Below are 11,379 nucleotides of genomic sequence, written 5' to 3'. Positions count from 1 at the left end.
GATGTGACTGGAGTGGTGACTGCTGGGAATGGGACGTTATACAGTAACACTGGGGGACATAACAGGAGAGGTGACTGCTGGGAATAGGGCATTATACAGTAACACCGGGGGATGTGACCGGAGAGGTAACTTCTGGGAATGGGACATTATACAGTAACACCGGGAGATGTGACCGGAGAGGTGACTGCTGGGAATAGGGCATTATACAGTAACACCGGAGGATGTGACCGGAGAGGTGGCTGCTGGGAATAGGACATTATACAGTAACACCGGGGGATGTGACCGGAGAGGTGGCTGCTGGGAATGGGACATTATACAGTAACACTGGGGGATGTGACCGGAGAGGTGACTGCTGGGAATGGGACATTATACAGTAACACCGGAGGATGTGACCGGAGAGGTGACTGCTGGGAATAGGACATTATACAGTAACACCGGGGGATGTGACCGGAGAGGTGACTGCTGGGAATAGGACATTATACAGTAACATCTTGGGATGTGACTGGAGAGGTGACTGCTGGGAATAGGACATTATACAGTAACACCGGGGGATGTCACCGGAGAGGTGACTGCTGGGAATGGGACATTATACAGTAACACCGGGGATGTGACCGGAGAGGTGACTGCTGGGAATGGGACATTATACAGTAACACCGGGGGATGTGACTGGAGAGGTGACTGCTGGAAATGGGACATTATACAGTAATACCGGGGGAAGTGACTGGAGATATGACTGCTGGGAATGGGGACATTATACAGTAACACCAGGGGATGTGACCGGAGAGGTGACTGCTGAGAATGGGACGTTAGACAGTTACACCCGGGGATGTGACCGGGGAGGTGACTGCTGGGAATGGGGCATTATACAGTAACACCGGGAGATGTTACCGGAGAGGTGACTGCTGGGAATGGGACATTATACAGTAACACCGGGAGATGTTGCCGGAGAGGTGACTGCTGGGAATGGGACATTATACAGTAACACCGGGGGATGTGACCGGAGAGGTGACTGCTGGGAATGGGACATTATACAGTAACACCGGGAGATGTGACCGGAGAGGTGACTGCTGGAAATGGGACATTATACAGTAACACCGGGGGATGTGACCGGAGAGGTGACTGCTGGGAATGGGACATTATACAGTAACACCGGGGGAGGTGTCTTGGTGATGACTGTATCATTGTGTCAGGTTCCTATAAGGTGGGTGCGCAGGCCGGAGTAAATAAAGGAACACAATGATCTGTACAAGGATGACATGATGAGAATCACCGTCACCTCAGATCACTGGGTAAGAGGATTATTCTGATTGATTTGTTCCCCTGTGCGTTTGCACGGGGGACCAATGTTTTGCGCACGTGCAGATGCAGGGTGCGAGCAGGCGCGCCAATCTTCATGTTCCCCGCCCCGTCATTATTCTAAAAATCTTTCATAGATCATGTGTCAAGAAGATTTTTTTCCTATACTAACCTGACTAAAATATTTGCGGTTTACCACACACCTTTAAGTGAGTATAACCACTGCCTGAGTGACAGTTCTGTACTAATTAAGTCAATTTGATTAGTTTCGGGCGTGGCTTTGCTGAGCTCCTGAGTGGCGGTGGGAAGCGCGAGCTCCGCTAGAAATCCTGTGTATATATCCTGCTAGCGGCAGATCGGCCGCCCTGCTCTAACCTGCGATTGCGTCTGGTCCTTCCCTGAGGGTGGTGAGCTGCTCGGCATCCGCGGTGAGAGGCTGGAGTGGTGGCGGGGGAGACTTCGGCCTGCTTGGGTCCGGATGGGACGTGTCCGGGCGCCATCTTGAAGTCAACTAGTGGCGCACTTCACCGGCGGCCATCCGACTGCAATCCCCGTCTTCCTATATAGTGGTGGGACCTCTGTCGGACTCCTGCTGCAGCGCTTGAGTGCCCGGGCGCCTCTTCGGTGGACGGCTACTCGGGGGGACTATACTGCGGGGCCCTCCGATTCCCTTGCTGTGCAGCCTGCGCCGCGGCCTCGGCTCAGCCTGTGCCCCTGCCAGTGGTCCTCTGCCTCTACATCTCTCCTGTAGTGGGGGACATATAGTGCTTCTTGCCCTTCGGCGGGGCCGCTGGTCTTCATCTCTCTGCAGCGTGTACGCCGTCTCTGAGACCTCCTGGAGCGCAGCACCTCCCGGAGTATTGGAGGGGTCAGCTTGCTAATATAGGCTGAGATCTGTCTCTATCGCCTGCCGGATCGAGATTTCACTTGTTGTCCCCGATGCTGGTGCAGCGAATCTTCAGGCTTCACCCCATCAAAGTGTGAGATCTCCTACAGCCCCTGTTGCTATATTGCCTCCTAGAGGGTGCCGGCCAGATATTAGTTATGAGTCATTGAAGGAAGATCATATCGTCCAGGACCCCTTTCCTACCTGCCTCCAGCACTTCTCTATACCTTCCTTGGCTTACTGCCACAATCTTGGACTCCTTAACGCAGTGTTTCTGATCCCCATATATGTATATATATTTTTGGGACTCTTGTTACACAGGGGTTATTTTTCAGCTACCTCACAGGTTGCTGATTGGGACAATTTATAAACTTTGCTATGCAGGAGGTAAAAAAATAAAAAATGAAGGCAAGAAAGGGGTTCCAGGTCATTTGAGGTTAAGTCAACCTGGCTCTCCTCTTTTTCCACTGGGTATAAAATCCCAACTGTTTTGTTCCAGTTCAGTAACCCAAGTATGCCCTGGATCAAGCGACGGGATAGGCTGTATTCTCAGTGATGTCACTGGTTCTTGTACCTGGACAGGCTACATTATCAGTGATGTCACCGGTTCCTGGAAGTGGTAGCCTGCATTCTCAGTGATGTCACTGGGTCCTAGTGAAGTGATAGTCTACATTATCAGTGATGTCACCGGTTCCTGCAAGTGGTCGACTTCATAGTCCGTGATGTCACTGGGTCCTAGTGAAGTGATTGGCCACAATATTAGTAATGTCACTGGGACACACACACGCACACACTCACACAATAAAACACAGGTTCTCAAAGTCAATCCTCAGGTCCTACACAGTGCATTTTTTTTTATGTCACCTCACAGAATCAAGTGAAATAATCAGCTGGTATCCGGACTATTGTTAGACAGCACTTACATCGACAGCCATTACATCGACACCATTAGTTCGACAGCTCAATAGGTCGACATGGTTTTAGGTCGACATACCATTAGGTCGACATGTCATTAGGTCGACAGCTCATAAGGTCGACAGCTCATTAGGTCGATAGCTCATTAGGTCGACATGTTTTTAGGTCGACACTACCATTAGGTCGACAGTGTCTATGTCGACAGTCAAAAGGTCGACATGGGTTTTTTCACTGTTTTTTGAGCCGACATGTGCCGACAGGCGGTATTTCATGCCCTACTATCCACTAGGGCGTGGTGGGAGAATAAAATAGTGTGCCGAGTGCAGCGAGCGATGCGAGGGGCTGCGGTACACTTCAAACTGTGCCCATGTCGACTGTGTCGACATTTCGGCCAAAAAACAGTGAAAAAACCCATGTCGACCTTTTGACTGTCGACATAGACACTGTCGACCTAATGGTAGTGTCAACCTAAAAACATGTCGACCTAATGAGCTGTCGACCTAATGAGCTGTCGACCTAATGACATGTCGACCTAAAACCATGTCGACCTATTGAGCTGTCGAACTAATGGTGTCGATGCATTGGCTGTCGATGTAAGTGCTGTCTAATATCCGTCCCAGACCCAATCAGCTCCCCCTGTGGATCTCTTAAAATGTGTCAGTCAGGGGGGCTGACGTGCTTCTCAGGAGCTCCTGCGATCCCCAACCTAACTTTTACCTTTTTGCCCACCTTCTGTACCGGTCCTGCCCCTTACCTGCACCCCTCCTGACCCCTTCTGAGTCCCAACCGCCTCTGACCCCAGCTGCGGAGCCGGGGAGCGCTTTTCAGTACTTCTGCAGGTTGAGGCCTGGTCTGGAGGCCGGAGCCGGGACCTCGATTTTGATGCGGCGTGATGTCGATTTTGAGCCGGCGTGACGTCACAGACCGCCGGGAAGCCGCGCACGGAGCCAATTACAGCGGATAAGGTTGGTGTGCTCCCTCCCCCAGCTGCTGCCCGACCCTGCCGTCCCCTGAAAGGGATAGAACTGTCCCCGCCGACCGCCGCAGACCACAGCGGCGGGCGTCGTAGCGGCGGGTGCTGGAGACGGAGTAGTGTGCACTCTGTCCCCACCGCACCTCAGGAAGCGGGACAGCGGCACCCCCTCGCCCGCTTGTAAGTACCCCCAGGGGACATTCATCCCTGCACCGCGCTCCTAGACAGCCAGAGGCTGAAAACAGCAGCCATCAGCCCCACACTATCACAACCACTACACAAGCTGGGCGCTGTGTCAGGGCCTGCCACCATCACAGTGTACTCCTCTGCAGCATCTCCCCCTAATCCCCTGGGAGTTACCAGCCCCTGAAAAACCCACCCTCCCAGCGCTCCTTCTCTGCAGATAAACCCTCACCCCATTCTCCTTGAGTGTGCAAACAACTCTATACCCCACAAGCAAAGGGGTTTGGGCTGTACCCTAAACACACCTGCAAGCCCACCCTAGTATTCATTACATCTCCAGATCAGATTGCCCTAGCTGAGCCTGCCTTCACTCAGGTGGGGAACCTAGTACGGGCAATAACCAAGGTGATTTACAAGTGCCCACCGTAACAGCATTGAAATGTGAGCATCCTATCTCTGCAGCTGCCACTCGCTAACACTGCGCTTCTAGCAGCAGATATGCCAAAGTGACCTGCGGCTTTACCCCCACGGTACCAAACACTCTCTCTCTATTCAGTCCGAGTGCTCCCCATATCACTATGCCTTCCAAGAAAGCCAAAGACATTGTGCCCTCTAAAATATCCCTGTCATCCAGGAAGCCCTCCCAAACTCCTATACATCATACCAGCCCCCCAAAGCATATATCTACTCCCTTGGGAGCGATTAACGAGATGGCCTCTCCTACTGGGAGAGCCGGGATCGGTACCGACTCTGATGAACCGGTGACAGTGAAATCCCTCTGCCAGGTCTTCTCCGCGTTCCAGGCGGAGATAGCCAAAGACCTGAAACTAGCTATCCGTGAAGTCAAAACAGAACTGATAGCTTTGGGGGACAGAACTGATCACCTGGAACGGAAAATTGAGGAATTGGTCACATCCCATAATGATCTCATAACATCTTATGACCGGCAACAACAGGAGATAAGCCAATTTAAAGCCAAACTAGCGGACCTGGATGACAGGTCTAGACGTAACAACGTCAAAATCAGAGGCATCCCTGATTCCGTGGCCAACTCAGAGCTAGAAGACTACGTCACCACCCTATTTCGCAAACTCCTTCCTACCTCAGACCCCAAAGATGTTCTGATCGACCGCATTCACCGTCTCCCAAGAGCCAAAACAGTCTCTACCGATCTACCCAAAGACACCCTCCTACGAGTCCACTTCTTTACAATCAAAGAGCGAATTTTAAGAGCTGCCCGAGAATCCAAGAATACTGACACATTGGGAGGCCTCCAGATCTTCCAAGATTTTTCCCCCGCAACCTTGGCTAACAGAAGAGCATACGCTCCCATTACCACTGCACTCCGCTCTCATGACATCCGGTACCGCTGGGGGTTCCCGTCAAGCTGATTGTCTACCATGAGGACACCACCTACACCTTCCCCAAGAGATCTCTACAACTCGCCACCTCCATACTGACGAAATATGTTTGGTCGACCAGACCCCCAGCAATGGCACGATCCAAGATGTCGATTCCTAGAGCCTATGGCGGACTGGATCTCCCCGACCTATTCCACTACCAGTCAGCATGCCTCCTAGCTCCGATTAAATACTACACTCAGTGACCCCACCACAACTTGGGTGAGCATTGAACAAACACATACCCCCAGTATTCCTCTATCAGATCTATTTCGAATCCCGAAACATGTAAGACCTGTTCTGCTGAACCTGCTACCATCTACTAAAGCAACTTTGCTAACATGGGACCAACTAATAACTACCCAACTGCCCCGACGTCCTCCATTGCTAATATACCCATCACCATTGTAGCAAAGTTGATACCCAATCTAAACGTTTGGAAATCCCGAGGTGTCATCTCCCTTGGTGACATTCTAGACGCCCACTCTTTGCTCCCCTTTGCTTCTCTTCAACACCAATTCTCAATATCCCCTACAGAATACTTTCATTACCTACAACTTGCACATTGGTGGAAAGCTCATTTTACTAAATACTCCCCTCCAGATGCACTCTCACAGATAGTTCTATCCAGGCCCTCTCTGACAAACACCAGAGGAGATATTTCTTTCTGGTATAAAATTTTGATAACCCCCACCGAGTTCTCCAAGACGTCCGCCCATAGGAAATTGGAGATGGAACTCTGCAGATCATTCACCCCCTTCCAATGGAGACAGATCTTCCTCTCCTCCTACACATCGTCCCATTGCCTGAACCACACAGATATGCATATTAAGCTTATTAACAGACTCTACCTAACCCCAGACCGACTCCACACCTTCTGGCCATCATGCTCCAACCAATGCTGGAGACAGTGTGGTTGCGTAGGCAACATTTTTCACATTTTCTGGTCTTGCCCCAAACTCTTGGGATATTGGGCTGACGTTTTTAAACTAATCTCAACTGTCCTTAAGACCGTCATTACCCCTGAACCAACCACTGCTTTATTCCATATCTACCCCCAAGAAGTTCCACCGGAGAAAAGATATGTCCTAGGACATATACTCATTGCTGCACGAGCAAACTTGGCCCAGCAATGGAAGCAATCCTCTCCCCCGTCCTTAGTACAGGTCATTCTGAAAACGAATCACCATTTTCTTATGGAAACCAACTTCATTCCTCCCCCCCCCGTCCTCAACACAAGTGTCGCAGTTCAGTCTGAATGAATCCCCGGAGGATGATCAACCGTGAAACCCCACTCTACTGCCTACTCAATTAAATCCATTTTTTTACATAATTGTACAGTGATATGTGTTGTGTATGGGAGCTGCTATGTCTTACTAATAGCCTTCCACTGTTCGCTCTGCATAGCGACACACTGTATCCCGATATGTATCTATAATATATTTGATGTCCACCCCCCCCCCTATGAATGTCCCCTATTTCTTTTTGTACCCCATTTAAAAAACCTGCTCCAATAAAAAACTTATTGATGGAAAAAAAAATGTGTCAGTCAGTAATGAGTGCACCTGTCAGGTGTCTGGGAAAACATGAACTGTGCGGGGTCCTGAGGACCGAGTTTGAGAACCACTGCAATAAAGTAACCCCCTCTTATCTGATATTATAGGCAGGGTAGTGGTTATCTTGCAGCTGCCAGAGATGTACTCTATGCTGTGTAGCCCTGACCTATACATTTTACAGCAAGACCCTGTTTGTGTGGAGTTTGTACAGTCTCTCGATGCTTGCTTGGGTTTTCACTGGTTACTCTGGTTTCCAACCACTAAGCCCAAAGATAGAACCTGGTGTGTGAGGATACCAGGATGATGTATGTATTCTTCCTGCCTATTGCCCATCACCCCCCTGATAAAGGCAGCAGTAATGCTCTTGTCATGGTTCCCTGGTACCTGATCGGGAACCTTTGGACCTCCGGCTGTTTTTAAAATACACATCCCAGCATGCTCTGCTCCAGTTTTGCTATTTAGACATGCTAAAACTGTAGCAGGGCATGCTGGGATGTGGGTTCTGGGATCACACAGTAATCATACAGTAACAAGGATACAAAAGCACCTTTATTATACATATACACACACACGCACACTAATATGCTTCAATGGTAACCACACTATGGGCCTGATTCAGAGCTGGTAGCAAGGCTGCAATTTTTGCAGATGGTCAAAACCATGCTGCACTGCAGATGGGGCAGATGGAATATGTGCAGAGAGAGTTTGATTTGGGTGGGGGGGGGGGGGGGTGTTCAAACTAAAATCGAAATTGCAGTGTAAGAATTGAGCAGCCAATAATTACCCTGCACAGAAATAAACTAATTCCCCCAAATCTAACTCTCTGCACAGGTTACATCTGCCCCACCTGCAGCACAGCATGGTTTTGTCCATCTGCAAAAATTGCAGCCTTGCGAACGGGCCTGATGTGCAGTAAACACAGGTACTGTTGCTGGAATATCAATAATGCTTAAAGCGAAGTGGGGTACACACAGAAGCGACGTCAGGCCGATTTTCTGTTACGTACATGATTGTGCATTCCTATTGGTCACCAACGACGAGCGAATATGTCCTAGAACAGGCCACAACTCATCGCAGGCGCCATGTAATTCTGGACTTATTTGGCGGCGGGCTCAATAAAAGCATATCCGGCCTGGATCGGATGGACCCTCCCAGCATTTTTACCGGCACACCTAGCGGTTTTTAGGAAGATTGCGGTGTGTGTACGCTCAATATCGCTTGTTCTGGGCTCAAGGGCAATAGTAAAATTGTACCATTGTACCCAGCTTTAGACTATTGTACTAGCCAAACCAAATGTGCAGCTCAGAAAGATGTGAGCACAGATCACTGCAGGGCAATGAGACTCAGGTGAGTAATCTGTCTTCGAGCTTCTGAGAAGTGCCGTCACCGACTCCTTGGCACAGAGACCGGAAACGTGCCGATCCTAGCCGAATGTGTCCTCTACCAGCATGCTCGGTGCCCCTGACGTCTCCCTGCTCTAGCAGGCCACCCAGGAGCACAGCCACGAATGGTTCCTGATGCAGCGTATCTTTCGCTGGCTTTCTGGGTTAGGCAATGTCTGCACTTATATGCCGAAATACAACACGAGTCTTCTGCGGTCCTTGATGGCTAACCTTGACACTCCAGCTGTTGTTGAACTACACATACCAGTATGCCCTGCATCAGTTTTAGCATGGCGAAATAGCAAAACTGTAGCAAGGCATGCTGGAATGTGTAGTTCAACAACATCTGGAGTGTCAAGGTTAGCCATATCAATACCGATATAAAATAACCAGACAGATAACAAGTGAAGTGCACAGCTTACATACTCTGTCCGTAACCTGCTGACCCTTTACTCCTAGCTACGTGCGAACAAAGCATAGCGCAGCATAGTGAACCTTTCTCGTGTATTATACACGCTAGACCGATACTTATAAATCAGTATCCTTTCGCAGTACTTAGTACCCAAACTGTGTACACCGTAAAGGACAATGTCCGTAAAACACCTTTGTCGCTAAATGCGAATAAAAGTCAAGGCAAGGATTTAACTCAAAAGTAAGGAGATAGAGTCTCCAAATAATGTATTTAGTCCCTAGCGGACAGCAGGGGGTTACAGAAAGATGAGCACAGTGTAACACAAGATACAGTTGGTTTAACAATACTAAATATGCTTTACACTACTAGGGGAAAAAGAAACAGATACAAAATACAATCAGCCATAACTATAGAAATATACATACAGGAATGCAACCGTTTACCGTCTCATCTAATGCGCAGCGCAGTCCGGTCGAGCTTGCTAGGTTCTAATAGAACTTAGCCCGGTCAGGATGAAGTGGGGAAAAGCAGTGAAGATGTGACCGATCCAGCCCAGGGATCACTACTTTTATAGTGTCCACACAAAGAGGGGTCAAAGGTAGTTTCCATTGGTCAGGTGTTCAAAAGTCAGGTCCTCGTGGATTGGAGCAAAGGAATGCACTTAGAGTGGATTGGTGCAGAGGGAATGTATTTCGGTGTCCTTTGTCTGTTGGCATCGTCATAGGGGGTCGTAAATCAACCACAAGAACCAGTTACAACTTGATCCTTTGTCTTCCTCGGTTCATGTGGCAAAAGTACATAGAATATGTATTTTGTCCGTAATTATTAGACATTAGGACTTGCGAACTTTTCGCTATGACCGGAGTGCTGCGCATAGGACACGGAACATAAAGATACTAAATATGTATAGAAACAGTCGTGTATTATTGGTTAAACTATGTGCTGTGAACTAATCCTTCATTTAACTATATTTTATTTTGTGTAAGTGTGGGATATGAATTTATGTGTATTAGTATGGCAGCGCTCAAGGTTCGCTTTGTTACAGAACTTGGGAATAATACTTTATTTGCGTAACTCTGCGAGCCAAAATGGCGGCCATACCATTCTAAAATGGCGTGTATACAATTCAACTTTAACAGCCATCACTGGTGTAGGCTGTTCGAAACGCGGGTTTGCGATGGATGTCAACCATCGGATGCTACTGCAAAGCCTATCCAATGAGGACACCAAGAAGCTCAGCTGATGTATATATGGGCACAGTATAACCATCGATGGTTATACCATTGGATGTGTATAATGCGATCAGTAGCCATCACATCTCACAATCGGATGGTGGAAATCCAGCAACCATTTGATGCTGCCTTCAAAAGTCCATCCTTACTCAGAAAATGGAAATTGCTTCTCATCTGTGTGACTTCCTTCATGTGTCACAAGACCTGCTGTGTGTGTAAAACATCTTGAGAACGCAGACTTATTTATGTATTGTTCAGACTCTGTGGATATCCTCGAATCAACACCCTGACTCCGTTGCCTCGAGCTGTGGCTGACGGACACGTGCGGTGCTAGGCTTCACCTATAATAGCCGCGTTCGAAGGAGCTGGTTACGCCGGCTCCAACCCGGATGCCACCAGGTCTTATGGGAGACAATGCGTCTGCGAAGGCAGAGGGACGGCAAGGGGAAAGCTAACTAAAGCCCAAACGCGGGATGGGGAACCCCCCAGAGACTTATCTGCAGTGATGCTGGAGCAAGCTGGTATGACTAAGAAACAGCAGGAACCGGCAGGACCAATAGGCAGGACGCTCTGGGAACCAGGAACACAACCAAGAATTGACAAGCAGGACAAGGAGCTATAACCGGTGTCTGTTCCCAGAAGACGCCGGCTATTTATTCATATCTCGCGCCCCGCCGGCTGTGACGTCAGCCGCTGTGCGAAGGGCGGAAGTTCGGGTCGTTGCTTTGCAACGCCCGACACTTCCGCCCCGACGTCCGGCAGAAGCCAGGAAACATGGCGCTGCCCGCTGTGTCCAGTGGCTCTGGCGCTGTCCTGTGACAGCGGTGCTCCCAGAATCTGCGGACACATGGCGGCGCCTAACATGTATACTTTATAAGACTTAAATATAATGGCAAACGCTGAAATAATTTCACTCCAACACCAACTTGTAAAATATAGAAAAAATGCTTTACTTGAAGAATAATGAAAAATATTAAAAGAAAACTTGATTACATGTATTGCAAAGGCCAAAGCAAACGTAACGCACTAAAAGATATAATATTATTGGACTAAGTTCCTTATTCTAGTTCACTCCTTCTGGCAAATTCCTTCTCAGATGGGCAAAATCATGTGCACTGCAGGGGGGCAGATGTAACAGGTGCAG

General features: G+C 49.0%; 1 protein-coding gene across 2 annotated transcripts in view; it reads left to right on the top strand.

The window, feature by feature from the left end:
* The window catches only part of LOC146010058 (uncharacterized), a 341,065-nt gene that overhangs the window by 212,394 nt on the left and 117,292 nt on the right, over positions 1–11,379 (top strand). The gene's annotated exons all lie outside the window — the stretch shown is intronic.

The sequence above is a fragment of the Crinia signifera genome, chromosome 6, assembly GCF_055691185.1.
Source record: "Crinia signifera chromosome 6, ASM5569118v1, whole genome shotgun sequence".
NCBI lineage: Eukaryota > Metazoa > Chordata > Amphibia > Anura > Myobatrachidae > Crinia > Crinia signifera.
Note: the sequence above shows the minus strand (reverse complement) of the source record. Positions and strands in the feature narration are given on the sequence as shown.